Source organism: Genypterus blacodes, unplaced genomic scaffold (genome assembly GCF_046128005.1).
Source record: "Genypterus blacodes isolate CSIRO-AG114 ecotype Tasmania unplaced genomic scaffold, CSIRO-AGI_Gbla_v1 ptg000003l_1, whole genome shotgun sequence".
NCBI classification, from domain to species: domain Eukaryota; kingdom Metazoa; phylum Chordata; class Actinopteri; order Ophidiiformes; family Ophidiidae; genus Genypterus; species Genypterus blacodes.
Genome location: NW_027466817.1, coordinates 6589776 through 6610627, shown reverse-complemented (window position 1 = coordinate 6610627; position 20852 = coordinate 6589776). Strand labels below are relative to the sequence as shown.

Here is a 20852-nt window from a genome sequence, read left to right as displayed (position 1 = left end):
TCCAACTTGTTCCATCTATGTTCAACTACCTAACTACCTACTTAGATAAATCATACATAGTCCACATATAAAGACTTAAAACCCTCAAACAAACAGCAGAAGAAGGAGGATCAAAGGGTAAATTGTCATTTCAAATGCTGAGAATGTTCTTTAATATTGATGCTCTCCTGCATTCGCCAATGGAAAACCAAAAAGACACATTCAAATTAAGATCATTACAAAACATATGACTTCATCCATAATAACTCGCGTTTTGCAGCTGAAAATCCTTTAAGCAAAAATGTGGTCTGGTTTGCCCTTTTGTGTTCGCAGGGTCCGCTGTGCATTGTGCTACTCTGACTGTTTTATACTTCCTTTTCCTGAACTCTTTCTTCACGTACAGTGTGAAAACAGAGGGAAGCACACTGGGGTTAATTGTGAACAGAGTGGAAAAGGACATTGAAGTGCGACCCTTGAACCTACACAAGGGGGGGGGGGGCAGCTTGGTGACACAGTGTGCAGGTGGAACAAAGCAGCACAGAGCCACAAACATTTAACGCAGGTAAGTAGAGACATGCAGATATTTAGACATTTGACTGATTAAATGTTAAGCATCCAAATTGTCAGCAATTCCCTTCATTGATCGTTTACTCTTCCCCTTATCAAACACAAAATGCATCTTTGTTAAACAACTTTTTAAAACAAATTCCATCTTCTAACTTCAAATTGTAGCCCCCACTTCCTCCATTAAAGAAATATATTCAATGTATCTAAACAATTAACTCAGATGATGTAATTCTGCTCTGGTATAATAATAGTAACACACAATAGCAAAGATAAATTGCGCTCTCACACCATATCACCCAACCATATTTTCTTAATTTGGTAACAGCAATCAATTTATAATGGATTAATTATCAACAAGCTGACAGACAAGCACATAGAGAGCATCACATACTGCCAACCAGGTGTCCACCTAGACACACACACACACACACACACACACACATAGACAGACAGAGAGACAGTCGGGGAAACAATCACAACGACAGACGGAAATGATCCGCAGGAAGCTGCTGCTGTCCCAGCATGCATCTGTGGTGGGCTGTGCCTAACATAGGCTGACAGGCCCGGAGGAGAGAGGAGCGCTAATGAGGCTCCATAACCCATCACCAGAACATTCCTGAAGTGCTGCTCCTGTGATACTGTGCTGTTGGCCTTTGATCGCACAGGCATACAACTACTAACTAAACTGATAATGTCAGTAGGTGGACATGACTAGACTTTATTTAGCCTTCGTGGTGTTTGCTATGTTCCACTCTTGTTGCGGCTGGATCAGAAATGCTTATAAGGAATTTACAAAGCTGTAGTTATTAGTGGTATTGTATGGTGTTGTGTGCAGTTTGGCAAGGTTGAAGCACAATATCTGGCAAAAAGGAGCCTGAGCTGTTGCGTAGACGTAATACATGAAGTGTTTTCTCTACCAATTTATAATCCTTGTCAGGATAAAGGTGTTTTCTGTGAGGTAAGACATATATATTTGGATAGACTCTGCTGAATCAGCCTTATATGACGGAAATCTAGATTTTTTTTTTGTGTTTGTGCTATGTGCTACGTGTAGGTTTGCCTAACCAAGTCGGTCTACAACTTGAGCATTTCTCAAAGTCAGTCCCTGCCGCAAAACCTGATCACAGTGTCTGTGCAGCTATTGTGTTTGACACACACACTGTGTGGGCCCAATGTGTTTGAGGGGAAAGTCTTTTAAAGACACTGCTGAGCGGGGCCGGGCATGAAACCCAATGTGGCTCTGGGACTCAACCTAATGATTTTCAGCACGGAGACTGTGTAACACGGTTATGGTCCTGGATGTTAAGCTTGCCATATGGTAGAGGGACAAGAGCTTTTAAAGGTAACTGTATACCTCCATTGCTGTTTCTCCTCTGACATTTCCCCCTCACACTGGTCTCCAAGTTTATATTTGATTTAGACCAGAAATTCTCCCGGTCCAGTGGATTCACAGAGAACATTTCAATTCATAAACATATAGGTTTCCGAAAGGTAAACGTTACCCGAAAGCAAATATGCTATGTTCAGAGTTTTAAAAATTGTGGTTTCATCTGTAGATGATTGATAAGTAAAAAGCTTAAACATTATGGTGCATTAAGGACAATACACACAGATGATTTGGTCAGTGCTGTGAGTGTGTGAGTGCTTCTCTGTGGTTCTGCTTACTTAGGGAAAATAGTTGTGTTTGTTTATTCAGTAATAGACATTTCTCCGCTATTGCAAGATGACGCCCTTCATCAAAGAGAGGCACTTCTGGATAGAGCAGGGGAACTCCAGCTGGGAGTAGCATCCAGAGCAACACTTTCAAGTGCATCATTAACACAGAATATGTCTGACAGAGGTATGCAAAAAATACAAGAAAAAAGTGCTAAATTGTAAGAATAACAATATTATCTCCCCATCAAAATCACTCACGAACATAAGAAAATAAATCATGATCCTCCGCATTAATATACACATCCAGTCTCTTGCACACACGCGATTATATCCCATGTATTCAAATGTTTGCGCTCATTGCCAAATTCATTAATTTTTATTAGGAGGGAAAACATTTGTTCCCGAGCCTGCTATCTGCATGGGTGGAATGATTTTCACCTCTGCCACAAGGTGTTGGGCGGACTCATACATCACACGATTACCCCGAGCAGCGAGCAGGGCCGCCATCATCAGGGAGTGAATTAAAGATGATAGAAGGAGCTATTAATCACTGTGACAAAGCCCCTAATGGAGGTGTGACCCAGCCACTGCTGACGGGACGCCAAGGGGACGCACCCACGGGACAAATGGATACATATGTTTACAGAGAGAAATAGCCTACCTGTGGACATAGTCAACCCCCCCACCCCCTCCCACACACACACACACACCTCCAGTCACCCTCATTTTTCTACCCCTCTCTGTCTCTCTCATTCTAATTCCATTGCTGTCTTTCTTACAATGTTGTCCGTCTTTCCCTCCAATTTCCCTGCCCGTGCCTGATCCCAGTACTGCTTTTTACTCCCTTATATCTTAATAAGGTAAAAATGTCCATTCTATTCATATGTATCAAATAAATGTCCTCTGTTGCGTGTCAGCTAATAGTGCACAATGGTGTGTCAGGTTATGACAAGGAGGTGTAAGGTGAGGACATTAGTCATCCACTTAGTCTGGACCCAATTCACACATCACTTTATCTACCCAGATAAAGAGGCCGCAGAGTTGACTGATGGAGGAGCTTAGAATATGAAATATGGAAATGAACTCCTCACCTTCTGGGGACTGCTCGCACTTATCTGTATACATCATTTGTTGCCTGTGATAACCGACAAGTGAGGTGGGGGAGGTGTTACCCTCATGCTAGGTCAAACATAATTACATATGATCCCCTCCATTAGTCATCATCCACAAGTATGTAATTCCACTGTTTGTCTTTTCCTCTATGTTCATATGCTAGAGGATAATCATAAAATGTGTTCATAATGCTTCAGTTCCAGTCCCAAAGCACAGAGCACAGAAAGAAATGACTCAGCAATGACCATTACAGCAGGAAATGTATAGAATATATGAACACTTGAAAACAGCACAACAGTTTCAGACTATGTGAGTCATATACCTGCTCTTCTTACACCCGATTAGCTAAATCAGTGGTTCCCAAAGTGGGGGGCACAGAGCTGTTGCAGCACGCGATGGGAAGAGGAGCGATACGAAGAAGTATTGCCTCAGGCAAATGAATGAGGCGATACTTCTTCGTATCGCAGCAGGAGAGTGAGCGTCCAGATAACATTATTGCTCCATGTTATCAGGTTTGGCTGTCTGTTTTTACTGCGGCTCTTCGGCCTGGTTGTTTGATTTTATCGGAGCAGCTTCACAGTTTGCGCTGATCAGCTGGTCTGACGCATTGTTTGCTTGGCTAGCTGCTAGTTTAGCATTACAAGCCCAGTTGTGAGGGATTTAAGTAATTATTATTATTAACAAAGCAGCAGGAGAATAGGCGATTACCCGCTGCTAGGTAGGAGAACCACACTCCTTCCTTTGCCACATCCTACCTATTTGAGCCTCAATAAACACAAAATATAGGTCGAAGCTGGACATTGAAAAAGTGTCAGTCTTATAGCTGCCACCCCGATTTGAAGAAAAGATATACTGATAAAAAGTGTAATTTTTGCAAAGAATAACTTAATTTAGAAATTATTACACAGTTGGACTTTTAAAAATTCCACTGTAAAGGTGATTTGTCACCTTATTTATTTTGGTTGACCACTGGACAAATAGCCGTTTCCTTCCAGGATCTTAAACACACCTGATCTCGCAAACGTCGCACACAACGACCAGGATTAAGGACCGGTGCACGAGGTAATCGTCTGGGAGATAGCAGTTATTGTGGCAGTAGAAAATAAATATAATAATAATCTTTCATTTGGTTAACTGCAATGCTCTCACAGCTGTCGCTAATCAGGACATGGCTGCTGTTGATTTGCTAAGCGCTGTTAATTACAGTGCATCATTTGTGCCTAGATTCCCTCAGCAGGGTGTAAAGGAGAGAGCGTTTGGAGGCCCATGCCCTCAGGAGAGGCAATAGGCTTCCTAATTAACTCTGTCTTTGTGCTTAATAGAGGCCTGTACAGACGCTTTTCAGGAGTCGTTTGGTCTCTGGGTCCACTGGGGTGAATGTGGAGCCCACTGATACAAAGTACACACAATCAATGCTGTAAACACCAGCACGGAATTGGCAAGCAGTTCATAAATTCATTCTTGAAACTCTGAATATTTGTTTCAGGACGCACATGGAATCCTGTTGTGAAAGATTTTAATTCCAAATTAAATCCTCACTTTTATCTGTTAGAGATTAAAAAAAACCTCAACCCTAAAAACCTCTTTAAAAGGCAAAAAAGAGGATAAATTGGTTCAATGGCCCAGGTGCTTTAACTCGAGACTTAATAAAACAACACTAACATTACTTTACAGGGCAGCCCGATATTTGCCTGTTGCTTGTTGAAGCAGAAGCTCAAGACAACAACAATGTAAAGACCAGAATTACTGTTCAGCCAGCACCATATGCACACACACATAGTTTAACTGGACAATATATTCAGCCACCCACACACAAGCGCACACACATCGCAGTAGCATTAGCAGAGCTCTTAACAGTCTTAATTAATGAGAGGATTGTCTTGTGTTTTTTTCACGTGGGTGTTACTCAGTTACTCCCCGTTCCAAATGGAAAACACTCCATTAAGAGCCCTGGGCTGAGTTACCAATTAACATTGCACAACAAACTGAGACTCAGAGCCGGTCCCAATCCGTGCACACACAGACACCTAATTAATTAGCATTAGTTGTGATTAATAATGAGGGTCCTTTAATGGTAAATCTGCAGCTCCGATGGCAGGCTGACACAACAAAGGCGCCTGTGTGCGCGGCGGGATTTATCAGGGGAGCTGCTTGGGGATTTTAACATGTTTCTCACAGGCCTGACAAATGGCCTATTAATTATCTAATGTTGTCTGACAACAGCCGCTTGATAAAGATGTATGTTAGGACAGGGTGAGGAGGGGACGATACAGAGGGGAGACACAATAAAAAGAGGTGTGTGTATGTGTGTGTACGTGTGTCAGAGAGAGACGAGGGAAAATGTGAGATTGCATAAAAGGGAAAATTAAGTATGTGTGAGTGAGCGTAGATTTTCAGTGTCATACAGTTGTGAGCTACCGAGTCTCACACAGCCACACACACACACACACACACACACACACACACACACACACACACACACGCACACATACACAAGGGGTTTACATCCTAAAACCACAATCAATCCCATATCTCATCATTACGTCTCTCTGTCTGGCTTGCAGAGTTTATCTTCAACCTTACATTGACAGGTATTCCTAAGTGGGATGCCAGTCGCCAAATGATTTTTATGAACGCTTTCAGCGGAGTGTTTTTGCATAATGAGATCGGATCCCACCCGGACGCCAACTCAAGCCCGTCAAACGCAAAGCAAACTAAAGAATAATAACACTGCACTAACATTGTTTCCACAAGCTCATACATCAGACGACCCGGGGACAGAGAAGATCAGAAAAAAAAGGTGGGACGTAAAGGAAGGTGGAGGCGAGAGGCAGGGAGGGAAGAAACATGAGAGATGAGACACGATAGAGAGTTAGAAACAATGGGGATTGTAGCGTCATAATAAACAACAGCATAGACCTTTCTTTCTGTTTCATCATCACGTCTCGGAGATTATTTACATAAAGAGATGATTTGGAAGAAATTGTCCTGACTGTGCAACAACTCTAGTGGAACAAAGTCTCAAATGTTCTGCCACTGAGTTTCCATTGAACAGACTAACCTCAGAGTGTGAGTGTGTGTGCGTGTGTATACGTGCCTGTACGCATGTCATTGTCTGCACTAGTGTGTACATACGCAATGTGCACATCCCTCCTGAAAGAACTGATTTGGCTGTTTTCTCCTCTGAAGTGACATATGAGAGTGAGCGTGCTGACAAAGGTCATTAATCCCATCATCTCTTCTGTCTTCGCCTCCTGTTCAATCCCCGGCACCCCAGAAACATGTCACACACCCTAAGCATTTGATTTGTTTGTTCTGGCTGCCTCATTTCTGTTATCCTTCTGCTCCACCATCCGCATCCCTCGCTCTTCTTGGACAGCAACTACATCAATACTGCAGAGGAAAATACATGCTGGATACTCTTGTAAGCTGGCTGCACAATATAGGAAAGACATCACACTATATCATTAAAAACACAGGGTAGGCAGAGCCTCTAATTTGTTATATTACCATCAGCACAATGCATGTCAGTGTAAACACGCATGCATAGATGTGCATTCTCTCTCATTTCTTCTCCTCTTTTCCTTCCCTCTACCCCTCTTTAGCTTTCATGTTATGGCTAACTGCCATTGGGCCCTAATATAATTATGGCTCACAGTTGTGCACATTTGAGAAATTGATTCCTTTGATGAAATGTGAGACAGGCAGGTCTGGGCAGAGCAGAGGGAGACGTATATCCAGAGTGGTTGCTGCCAGCCCCCGCCCCCCCCTCAGCCCCGAGGAAGGCCCCCTGGGTACTAAACCGCCAGCTCAACCCTGCCCAGCCTGGCCCAGTCGTTAAAAGAAATGATAGCATATGTGCTTTGTTTAAGTTTGATGTCTTCATAATGCATTACACAATTAGATTGATTTGACAATTTCCATTATACTTGATAAAATATTTATGTAGGCCTGAGGATGGTAGTTCTTATCAAAGGGGGCTGAACTGCAGTGCAGATGGGAGCTGTGGTCTGCAGAGAGGAGGCCATCAGTCAGTTAAAGCTTGGTCAAAATTGCAGGCATAATATAAATAAATATAAGCTGACTACTTGAAATTTGTGTTTGTGAAATAAAGAACCTGAGCAGCACTTGGTTTATGTTTCGCTGTAAAACCCTGGAACCAAGCTTGAGGATATTCAAATGTTTGACACACATAATGAGGCGCACCTGATCAAGATCAACCCCCGTGAAGCCATATGCTGTATCGAAGAATCAATAACCGTGACCTCCACATGTTTGCATTGTGCGCTGTGCAAACGCGGCGCGAGCACAGGAGACAAACTCATGGTGGGCGTTGAGCAAATTACAGATTTGGCTGCACTCCTGACACCCAAGACAATTTTTGGCCACACCAAAATTTCCAGCCACGCCACATTAGCTTTAGATTTGTCCGAGTTAAGAAGTGGAAATCCGATGTCGATACATACAGTGAAAACGCCACACTGCTGTTTGTTGTTAGCCCGTTAGCTAAGCTCGACGCACTAGCGGCTATCTACCTCATATCTGACATCTGCATCCAATCTACTCAGCATGTTCAGCCTTAGACGGACTTTTCATTTGTTGTGCTTATGTACATTTTTATGTATTTGCAGTTTACTTGAGTATTTTTGAACTACTTTCTACTGCATTTCAGAAGGAATTTTTATTCTTTTTACTGCATTTGTGTGATGGCTGCACTTAAAAATGGCTTAAGAAAAAGCTTTAAAACATTCTATCCCAGTTGCAGACCATACAGTATTAGAGAAGTGTGTATTTCAACTGACTTTGAACTTGAGTGATTTTCATGAAAATCTTTGTATTTCTAAGTTTCAATTTCCCATTTCATTAAATTCCATTTCAGTCCAATTAGAGAAGCGAGGTTAAAATGTCTTAAAGGGATCATTCCTCACTTCCTCACACGGAGTACTTTTCCTTGCATAGATATTTAAATGTAGAGCTTTTACACGTAAAGTACTTTTCTACTGTGATTTCATCACTGTGTTACACCTTTCTACATGTCCTGACTTCGCTTCGCAACATTCCTCAATGTGTCTACTTTGCGCCATACATGTGAAACCTAAAAATACATTTATACAAATACTTAATACTTAATCTCTCTCATAACAGGATTGTCCAAAACCAGAGGTGAGTGTCCTTCACCCCTCTTACTTCATTCCAACACACCTGAATACCTCGCGCTCTCTCCTTTAGCTCACCTGTCTCCCCTCTCTCCCTCTCTCCCTTCACACCCTTCCACCAAACCTCTTACTGAGCACAGCCACCCCACATCCATCACAGCCCAGAAATTTAAGGAGCCAAATTGGCCTCATCTGTCTCAATGTTGGATGCAGATGGAGTTTCTCCTGCTGAGGGAGGTGCAGTTAGTCACCCCTGCTGCCCCCACCCCTTCAATCTACGGAGGCGAGCCAGCCTGCACCAGCCTGCACACTGCAGAGCCATGCCACCGGGCTAGAGCTGCTGGGGATGAAGAGGGCAGAGGAGTGAAGTGACCACCACACTGACCAAACACCCTCTCTCCTTTATTCGGCTTTTTTCTCTCTATCAAATTTTTCATTTCTGTTTTCATTTTCCATATAGCAGCCGTTCTCTTCTTCTATTACTCACTCTATGGCTTTTCTTACTCGTGTAAGAAGTAAATTCACACACTCTCTCACACACACAGGCTTACACAAACACACACAGTGCTGGCCATAGTGCAGTCTAGTCTCAAACAGCCTGGTCAAACCTGCTCGTTAATAAAGGCCCTAAATGAGGCAGCATGCATAAAACATGAAGCTCGGCGTGCCGCCGTAATGAACTGCTGCTCCATAATTGCATCTCAGAGCCGTAAAATGAAGACAAAATATTTGAAGAGGGATTCTGTCACCTCTCTGCAGAAGCAACACTAATCACAGGCGTTCTGCGGGGCCCTCGGGGTCTCCCCCTGACAGAGAGCAGGGGCTAAACGCCCTGGGCGGGGACATTGGCAACACCCACCAACTAATGGGACATAATTGAATAATTGCTGATTACAAAATAGGCAGAGGTAATAGTATAACAGTGTCCAGTGTGTTATCAGAAACGGTCCCATTGGGAAGACAAATATGATAACGTGGCACAAGAATGGATGAAAAGAACTCACCCAGCACCTACTGGGAAATAAAATTCATTAAGCTGAGGGTCACTTTATGTCCTGGAATTATGATATTGGGAAGTAATGTGAGGAAATTGTGCAAAAAACTGCTTCAGCAAAGTCTCGTTTCTACCTTGTGGAGAACCAGATGGATGAATTTATTAGGGTAATTTACAAACACTCAAAATGTCCTGAATTGACAAACGGTGTTGCTAATTTTTCTGCAAATGCAAAAAGCGTGACCCTAATCTCCTCGTAACCCACCGCCCCAAAATGAGAACAAACCAAAGATCAATGTCTAAATGCTTGCAAAATGGACACAGGTACACACATGCACACACAGTGACACGCTCAGAGACAGGCGGGCCTCCAGATGAGAGATTGGAGTCCCACCCAGGGGTGTCACCCAGACAGTTAGAGAGTTGCCGTAGTGACAGGGCGGCCACGGTGACATAATGAAGGTGCTGTGGTTGTCACAGGGGGTCAGTGGTGATCACACTGCCCAGCTGAGGGGGGGGGGCAGGGACACATGTAATGAATCCCACCAATGACAAATGGCCCTCAACTCCGGGTTGAGGCATCTGACAAACTCGAGCCCATCACACGGACACCAAAATGGAAAACACAAAATCACACACACACACACGCACACACATGTGGGCGCACAAACCGCACACAAACACGGAGACATTCCTTTGCGATACAGAATCTCTGAATTTCAATATCTACAGTGTAATTAGGGCGCTGCTTTATTGCGCTACAAACTCACATAACTCTCTCGTCTACTCTTTAACAAGGTTCTTTCTGTGGGAGAACCATTAAAAAAAAGCCTCCATCCCCATTTCTTTGGCCAGCTTCGTTTAATTAATCCTTTCTCTTACATCTGGTCGCCTCTTGAAACTGGTGATAAAGTGCCTTTATTTTTGCTTTTGTGGCATTGAAGCGCCGGGTCGGAGGTTATAAATACACACGTTGAACTCGCTCAATAGCCTCCTTCTCAAGCCTTTATCTCTGCGCTCGTCTACCTGCTTTTCCTCCTTTTTACGCGTTTTTTATTATCAGAAGCCCTAAACCTCTCAGCCTTTACAAAGCTGAATTAAATCAGAGGAGAAATCTGTGTATGGTTGGAAAGCTGGAGTGTTTTTAATGTGACAAGTTGACCACCTACTACCAACCTGACATCCTCTATTTAATATTGTTGGATATGAATGGACTTTGTCTGAAGGTTGCTTTTCCACTCCGAGGGTCTGCTTGCCTTTAGCACTAACACAGCAGCAGGCCAATTCCGCCTTAACTTTGTTACAGAACTTGTTACATACAATAACGTCCGCAGCTACAGAGACTTTCCAAACCACAAGCGCGACATGTGGAACAGACCCGGGCATGGAAAGGTCCTGGAGAGGATGTTTGTTTAATGATTGTTGGAGAGCTACGCGTTCTGCCCTGTGCCCCGAGCAACAAAATCCCCCTCGGTGCACTGAAGCTGTTTATGTTATTTGTTATGGATGTCAATTTCCATCTATTTTGGAGGTGATTTAACTGGACAATACAGCTGGATTGTGCCCTTGTTCCCTGATTGTTGTCTCTCTGCATAACACGCTGTGTGACATTGCACGGTACGTAAACAGTGTGTGTCCCTGTGACAACAGGTAGGGCAATCAGATTGTCTGCAATAACCCCATACACACACACATGTCAGTTAAGCTGATGGTCAAAACCATATTGAGAATGTTTTTGTCGTGGCTAGAAAGAGTTGATCCCAAACTGTTAATAGGGTTAGTGAAAGTTTATGAAATGTTATTACATATACACTTCTTGCTTTAATATGTAAGCAATTTTTACAATTCACATTCACTTTCAGTAAAACACTCAGCAGGATGTTCAGGGTATTATTGTGTGCACTTGAAGGTCTAAAGAGAATAGATGAATATATAGTGTGTGTGTGTGCGTGTGTCTGTGTGTGTGTGTGTGTCCATGGAGTGGTAAGGTTCGTCCGTAGTGCCCCCTGTAGAGTGTACATAAATGGAGAGTGACAGCTGCCAAATGACAGCGAGATTGAGGTGCGAATGCAGGAGGACAGTGAGGAAGTGAGAGGAGCATGACAGTAACAGCAACTCAGATTAGACTGAGTACACATGCGCGCACGCACGCACACACACACACACACACACACACACACACACACACACACACACACAGTCCCTAGAACATCATAGCTACTCTGCTCAGAGGGGGCTGGATGGGAAATGCGTTCCTGTAATGAGTGTTCATCGTGTCATTCAGAGAGAGGGGAAGGATCCCAGAAATCCCCTGCTTCTTCTCCTTAATTCAAACAAACATGGACTCTAAGCATAGCCACATGGCTTTCCTTAATGACTGACATTTTGTTTAAGAACCGTCCATAATGACCTGGTTTGAATTTAAATACTTGGTGTTTATGTCGCAATGATCTGCCAATATTCACCGATGCAAAATTCCAAAGTGCTTGAGTGACTTGAGGCTGTTGACTTCATGCTTTTTCTCCCCCCCCCCCTTTCAATGTTTCTCAAATTGGTTTCCTGTTTTGGGCATATTTGGAGTGGCATGGCCGTGGAATTGCTGGCAGACTGCCTGAACATGAACACGCTGAATACAAAGTCAAACAAATTATCAGAGGATCTCTTACACTAATGCGTTTGATACGGTTTCATTTGTGCAACTGAGTGCAAATCCTTGGTATGAGAGAGTTCATTCCCACCAAAATATGATAACTTTATTTATTACACTGCATTGTAAGAACCGCAACATGATATTTAATATGATGTAAGTGTAGTTGAATCTTTATAATACCACAGATAGATAGAGCTTGACATCTGAATTCAGAATAATTATAGTATTTCTTGAAACGTAAGATGGAAAGCAGTAAATTAATTTGGATGAAGTATGATGAAATCTGTAGAAGAAGATAATGTGTTTTATCATTGTCATGCACATTCTCTACACGTCGCTGTGAGTCTTCTGTACCAGCACAGTAGTAGGAAAACATATAAGAACTTTATTGACAGGGGAAGTAAAGCAATTACAAATCACATCAGCGCAAAGATTAAACTTCTTTTGAACCACTTGATACATTGACAAGCCAGTAAAACAAGCCAGAATGGAAAAGCATCCCCCAAAGACATTAAAGTGTTCCAACCAATTAATAATCACCTCATTTTAACCTCCTATATGTGTTCATGCAGCCAAAAATCAATCAAGGTCTGTTTTTTTTTCATATTGATGGACTGCAGTGAGTGAAAGAATGCTAACTCCAAACTAACAATGCCAAAGCCGTGTACATAGATGGAAATCAATTGTAATTAAAACTGAACAAGTGTTCCGCTTTATACACTCAAAGAGCGCATTGGTCATTAAGTACATTTTCATCACTTATCAGTTAAAGGTTTTTTTATGCAGTCCGTGGCTCCGGCCTCCTTTGGGATAGCGCTCAATGCTCCCACACTTTGCGTAGCAAATTTAACCCGCGCTTACTCTGCAATCAAAAGGCGGCCAAATTAAATATCAAAGAATTTAATGTTATGTGTCACTCTCCAAAACGATCTGTATTAGAAGCACTTAATTAAACTTTCAAATTCAAATGTACTAATCAGTTTGCGGCAGAGTGGGCGCTTGTTTTTCCCCCACATGAAAAGCCACGGCTGGCCAGCCCCGGCCCGGTGCCTGCTCATTAACATGAAGGTGTGATTTGCATTTCCTGATGGACTGTTCCAGTTTTTAATATCCCTCTTTCCGCTCTTACATCAATCATGGGAGGGGGAGGCCACCACAGGCCACTATTAACCCTCCAAATCCCCACAAAACAAATATTACAAGAGTTCACTAATTTGGAGATCAAAAAGCCACTTGTCCATTATATAATTGAAATGAAGGTGGAGTGTTGCACTTCTGAAGAGCTCTATAATTAACAGTTGTTAATTGCACACTTGTGGTGTCTCACTTTTAATTAAAAAGAGCGGCTCGTTGCTGGACGATAAGCAACGGAAGAGAGGCGGCAGTTTAATCAACAAAGCCAGAGGAATTTGTTTCTGCGGTGGCCAGCAGCGGGCTGGAGAAATCTTCAAATAACCCAGAGAGATTAAAACATGCCCATTAGGAGCAGTCAGGTTTTATTTGGGGTGGCAGGAGCGAGGTGCATTTGAAGTCGTCCCGCTGCAGAGTCCTCTGCGAAGCGCGGCTGGGGGTGTGCGTCTAATCAGCGCGCTGCTGGCCCTGAGCGCTCAAGTGGAGGAATTGGACCCTGCTGGTGGTACGCAAAGGGAGGGAGGAAAAGAGGCAGAAGAAGAGGGAACAGGGAAGTAACCCCCCTCCTCCCTCCACCATCACTCTCCCTTTCCTCTCTTCTCACTTTCTCTCTTTCCTGCCTGAACTTGTTACTTGAGCCGAACCTGGATTCAAACTACACGCACCGTCCATTTGCTTCACACATTAGTTACCCGCGAGCAGTTTGGCCATCAGTGCGAGTGTGAGATATCTGCTCAGGAAGTCTCAGCGCCCTCAGACAATAGACAAACAACCTCGGGTCCTCCTGAACACACGCTTCCGAAAGCGCTTCCACCTATTCCATGACCTGTTGAACTATGGCAACTCACTATGAACACGGGAGAAAAAAACAACTGCTTTAGTTAATAGTCTCAACATGTGGCTATAACTCACACAGTGTTTATATCAAAGGGACAGTTGCCTTGGTCAGCAACTCTGGGCTGCTGCCAGGCCGCCACAGGTTCTGAGTACACAGGCCTCATACAGTACATGACTACCAGAGTGTGATAACCTCATCCACCCTTCTCTGACCCCTCCGCTCCCTCGCTGATAAAACTGTCTGCCAGGAAGTGTCTTTCTCTATGCTTCCTCCCTCTCATGCTCAATCAACACCTGTCACCACGGCGATCACCGCAGTGATGTGAAAACGCTGCCCGCAGGGGCTTTACTGTACGGAAAACACCAACAATCCCTTCGCTTCTTATACGTATATTCCAAAAACATGCTACATTCTAGATTTCAGCCAATAGGCAGAGTTTGCCTCATTTACAGCACACTATAAAGTGTGTATCCAAGAAGTAATAACAGAATCGCTAGGGGCTTCCCAGACCCCCCGAGTGCCGCAACTCTTTTAGATAAAGAGCTCTGGGTTTATCTAAGGAAACAGTCGGCGGGGCGAGGATGGTCTGGCCTCACTGACAGATTAGTCCAGCCCAGGCCCACTTCCTGCCTGCTGAGGACACTAATTAGAAGGAAGGACTGACACCACAATAAGAGCTGACAGTTGAGTGCACTTAGTACAGCTTCACAATCTGCCCTTGCATTAGTACAGCAGCCACACCAAGCCAGAAATGTCATCACATTAGCTGCAGCTTATCTGATGTGACAAAGTTAACCTGGATGTAGTTAAGAAGGAACAAAGTAAAGGGAAACTGTGAGGGTGCTGATTTATCAGTTCAAGCCAGTGAAGTGTTTTATTTGAAATTCTATCAGCCTCAGTTCCCTGCCCTATCTGGCCCCCTCCCACCTGTCTGTCTGTCTCTTACACACACACACACACACACACACACACACACACACACACACACACACACACACACACACACACACACACACACACACAGACAAAAGTCATTGTGAGCCAGGTTCAGTTCCCAGTGTTAATGACATCCTGTTTACAAACACATTGGACAATGTCGCAAAGGGGTCACGGTCACTCACGAACCTCGCACTCCGTCTGTCTAAGTGTTGTATCCTATTCTTTTATTCAAATGACCTTTGCTCTAATGAAGCATTTAACATCTAACACCACTACATCTTGGGGGTTGGGGAGAGGGGTGAAGGTAAGGATGTGGCTTGCTTGGCAATGTTCGACAAAAGCGGAACACAATATAACTGTAAGTGTGAAAACAATTGTGCCCCCACACCCACACATCCATATCATTATTAATGTCATCACAAAAATAACAGAATGAAGGGAAATGTGTGATTACCCAGAGGGCAACTTTACAGTGCAGCTCCATATACCAGCATGCAACAGGCTGAGCTGCTTTACAATGTGGGCCTGAGCTGAGCCATTGTTTTGTCTTGAGAGGTGCTGCCTGCCTGTGTTATTAGATTGTTTTACACAAGCTGGGGAGAATTTTATTCCAGAGGAAAAGCTGTGTGTGTGTGTGTGTGTGTGTGTGTGTGTGTGTGTGTGTGTGTGTGTGTGTGTGTGTTTGTCTGAGTGTGTTTCAGTGAGTCGGACAAAAACAAAATGAGGGAAAGAAAGAAGATGAAGAAGCTTGAACAGATATACAACAGATTGTCCTTGTATTTTATTCGGTATTGTCCACTTGTCTTTCAGTGTTACCAACCACCAACTATGCAGTAGATGTTTGTTGCAACAGTTTGTAGTTACGCTTTAACCTAAACGCCAGGAAATCACCTAAACCACTTTGTTGGGATGTAACCACCAGTTGCCATTCATTCACCAGACAGTCTGATTCTCTTACAGAGGGGCAGAGACGTTCTACATGCTCACACAAAGTTACATGAAAGAATACATGACTACATTCAGTGTTCTGCATTTTCTATAAAACTGTGACATCAACCTATAAAGCACTTGAACGTAATGCTTGGCCAATACAGCTCAATATTCTGCATAATGAACACATCAAACACAATCTACACTACAAAGGCATCCATGAGCGCCACCGTGACGTGTTGATTCAGTGCACTACACTTGGGTTCACACAAAATTGACACAAAATATAAGCTTTTTTATCAAGTCTGTGTGCGTAACAGCAAGGTTTCGCCTACAGTCTACATTCAATTGAGCAGCGATGCATTCAAATTGAGTCTGAAGATTAAACGTAATGCTGAGTTTGGCTGTTTGTACACGCACATGCCTTGGCCGTGTATTTCTTTCTCTGTGTGTGCTTGTGAGGGGGGACATGAATGTGAGGCTAGAGAAGCGGGCATTTTCTGGGGTTCTCTGTGGCTGTGCCAGCGGGCGGAGCGGCGCGTCAGCGCGGGTCGGGCGCCACAATGTGCCTGTCAGTCCGTGGGACATCCCAAAGGAGAAGGGCAAGAGGCAGCCCCCGCCAACCCTGCCCATCCATCATCATGACACCGCGAGCTGCAGTCATGGGAAACCCACCACTGGCCAGTTGCTCTGGACCAGGGCGGGCAGGGGAAGGGGGGGTACGGGACTTGCCATCCATTAAAAACACATTGTTTTGTTTATTATAACTAGTTAATGAGGTTGAAGCGAAGCCTCGCTTTGTTTTTCAAACGCGTCCAGGGGGGATTTGGAGGCAGACATCGCTGTTGCCGGGCTCGGGCGAAGCAACCCATACGTCCCTGGGTGGTTTATAATGGATGTGTATAGAGTTTATGAGGGGAGCTGTAGATGTTGGGAGCGAAATCCTCACTTCTTGTAAAATGAATTGTTTTCTCCATCTGCTAAACTCAAACTAAGAGCACCCTTTCCTCAGCTCTCCCCCCCTTTCTCCTTCTTTCCAAACCGCTATTCTCCATTTTGGTCTGGCCCGCATCTCATGAATGCAATAGAGGTCTTGTTTTTGACTCTACCGCCAACATCAGCGATGGACATAACTGTTTAACAATGGTGGCTAGCAACTGTGTACCCCTGTGTCAATCTCCTGAACCAGCGGAACCAGGGGAGTAAAATAAAAGAGAACAGACGCTGCCTTTGGGAAGTGCTGCTTCTGATCCGAAGACAAATGTTCTGAAGAAAGAAAGAAAGAAAGAAAGAAAGAAAGAAAGAAAGAAAGAAAGAAAGAAAGAAAGAAAGAAAGAAAGAAAGAAAGAAAGTTTCTCTGAATGTTGGGAATGTAAAGTAGCGTGCGTTAGCTGCAGTGGTGGTTTGTGGAGCCAGAGGCCCTCCTGTCTCTCTGTCTGGAGGAGATATGAAGGCGGGTCCACTCCCTGTCCGGCCGCAGCAGGGGCCTGGGCTGCCCACTGACATGCCTACTTTAATTGTTAGCATGAAATCACTTGCACTTTAACTCAAGATGCTATCTGCTAGGTGTTAAGATCTGGTGCACTACTGAAAGCGTGCGACTCAAATGCAAAACACCCTGCAGAGGAACACAGCAGCACAGCACAGATATGCACTGTGCTCTTACACAAACAGACAGTGGAGATGTGGGCATGCACGCAAACTAAACAAACACGCACACACGCACGCACACACAAACACAATGAAGTGCTGTACCGGACCGAGTGGTGTTGGAGTGGACAGACGGGCAACGGGACTCCACCCCATGCTGACTGCAGGCCGCCCGTCAGTCAGCGAGCGCGCGGCACCGGCAGCTCCACCGCCGGCTGTTTGCTTTGGGAAGGCGGCTCTGTGCCAATTAAAATACACTTAGAGTTGTGTCCGACTTGTGTTTGGAGAGATAATATATGTCCAGGAGTCCAGTCAACGCGGTGTGAGCGTGCGCGAGAGAGGGGAGTGTCCCCTGCATCATTGTCTCCCAATGCACAGTCAAGATACTTATCTTCCACCCACGCTCAAGTAGGAAAACATGGGACTTTTTTATCCCCTATAAAAAAGGAAAATATTATCTTTCCTATTATGGTTGAACTGATATTTATTCTAATCTAAAAATATCTCCTTGGGCATTATGCACTGCTAACATATTTAATTCTAGATGTAAACCCTCACAGCGCACACAGACGCAGCTTAAAGTGTGACTGAAAACATTCATACATGAAAATTAGTAACGCGCAAATGTGAAACACATGGGCCTATTTAATGTGAACACACACACAATGGAGAACATGCAGAGCGAGAGAGCTAACACACACACGCACACACAGGGCAGAGGGTGCTGATATGAGCGGTGGTGAGTGGTGAGCAGAGACGGGAGCTCCGTGTCTGTTCAGTGTGTTTTAAGAGTGTTTAAATGAGTGAAAAGTCAGTTATGGCTTCCAGATGGGGGCCGGTTTGATCCGGATCATTCTGACAGGCCTGGACTTTGATGTGCTGCTGCCTATTACTGACATTACAGGGAGAAAGGCATATTTCTCCTTAATCACTTCCAACTCCTCCACACACACACACACACACACACACACACACACACCAGTCCCATGTAAGGGCCTGCGTTGGCGGGCCACACCAGGCACCCTGAAGCCGATTGGGTATCGGAGTGTGTGTGTGTGTGTGTGTGTGTGTGTGTGTGTGTGTGTGTGTGTGTGTGTGTGTGTGTGTGTGTGTGTGTGTGTGTGTGTGTGTGTGTGTGTGTGTGTGTGTGTGTGTGTGTGTGTGTGTGTGTGTGTGCATGGATGTCACTGCCTTTGTGTTCATGTGAATGTAGGATCTGGGTTGTAGTAGAGAAGCTACTGGTTATGGGTTCGCTATCCCTAACCATGTGGACTTTGCTGTCTGAGTACATGCATGTAGTTGTATTAGAGGTCACAGTGTTTCTCCAGCGTGTCTGAGCTTCAACATGATTTGGACTCTTCATAGATTTTGCCGCCCAGTTAAGAATACCAAACAGAAGAAGAAGAAGAAGAGAGAGGAGAGTATAATGGCTTCATTTATGCTGAAGGGAGCGCTGGCTTGGAAACATCCATCTTGTCAGTCAGGTTAAATATAGTCCAGACAGACAGAAGGGAATAATTCCTCCACTTCCCTCTCCACCCACACTCCCCAGTAAGCCCAGTGGAAGTCATTTCTCAGTGACCACAGAGGAGGAAGACCAAAGGTGGGGGTGGGGGGGGGAGGGGGGGGGCAGCCTTCTGCTCCTCACTAATCACTCTGTGACCCTGAGACCACCCCTCGCAACCCCTCTGGTCTCCTCCGCTCCTCGTCCCTCCTCGTCTCTTGGTTTTTTTTTTCGGAGGCCGGCTCTTGGAGAGGTATGAAGAGCGAGGGAGTGAATCGGCCCTGAGGTTCCCCTCTTTATCACCCGGAGGCAAGGGAATGCGGAGGGGCCGGCGCTTTGGAATCCGCTGTTTTGTCCGTCTCTCGGGGAGAGCTGGGCAGAGTCCACTTGGGGGAGCGCGGGGTGGCATTCAGAGCAAAGTCTGGAGGGCCCTCCAGCAGACAATGGTGCAGTTCGGGGACAAAGTGAGTACTTGATGAGGGATCTGTGGAGAGGTGCAGGTGTCTGATGTGAAGAACAATCTCTCAGGCCTCACCCACTTAGCTCCTCTCCTCTCCTTTCCTTTCCTCTGCTCTCCTCTCGTCTCCTCTCTCTCTCTCTCTCTCTCTCTCCTCTCGACTGTTCACTTAATCCACCCCGTTGCATTTCTCTAAATGCACGCAAAATGTGCGTACATCTAACATTCAGCGGTCTAAACTGCACGCCAAACTGGGCACATCCAGAGTGTCGCACTCCATGCCAGGGAGGGAGACAGGAAAAGGCCTTTGACCCCTGGGTTTTTAGCTCGACATTCCTTGTAATTGCACTCCATCGTACTTTGTGCTGGAAAAAGCAAACATCTAAATAAACCCTGTCAAAACCATGTCGTCCATCTGCCGGCAGATAAGATGGAGAAAATAAAATAGCCATGTTCCATAAACACAAACACAGAGGGTCATAAAATCAGCGGCCACAGTCACCACAACCATAAATTAGCCCTTGAGCCATTTTTAGCGTTTTATGTCCAATAAGGAGAGGACACTGGAAGGAGACGAGGAACCCACTCTTTAAAATCTCATCACTGCCGTCACTGTGGGCTCGGGCACCGTGAATCAACATTGTGAAACACTGAGATGAGCCGGGGAGGGAAAACAACAGCGGTCACCGCTGAAATGCCGGCCCCGGGACCGTGGCTGAGTGCTGGGTTACCAGACAGATCTGAGCCACTCCAGTGAAATTCAGGACAGTGGAAAAGGAAGGAAGGAAGGAGTCACGGCCCCCTAGTGGAAACACTTCAGTAGGCCTGCATGTCTCTCTGTCTTTCGCACAACTTTGCATTTGTACAAGAAATTTTACTTCAATTGTCTTCAATCGGAGGAATTAATTACATTTTTTTTCCGCCAAACGATTCGGTGCTGCCATGCAAATTTTGTTTAGGGTTTGTATATCAAAAAAGGAAGATAGATGACTCCTCGCCTTTTCCTGTGCCTTGTTTGCATTCCTTCCTCTCTAAATTACATATACCTTAACTGCTCTCGTGTATAGTGGAATATCTCACCACAAATAACAAATGAATCCCTTGAACATTAATTCCACACAGCTTTGCCTTTATATTCCAGGATAAGAGCCTCTGGGAAGGCATTACCTTTTTACAGGAGCTTTCGCAATGTGAAATGACAAATCGACAAGAGCGTGGCGCGAACACGGGGGTTCTCAGGAGCCGGAGACGCGTATTATCCTACTCTCACCTGGAACGCCGCCCCTGA

The 20852-nt window shown here is 44.7% G+C and overlaps 1 protein-coding gene across 7 annotated transcripts in view; it reads right to left on the bottom strand.

Annotated features, from left to right (window-relative positions):
* mecom (MDS1 and EVI1 complex locus) overlaps window positions 1–20852 on the bottom strand; it is a 124916-nt gene that overhangs the window by 83340 nt on the left and 20724 nt on the right. The window lies entirely within an intron of this gene.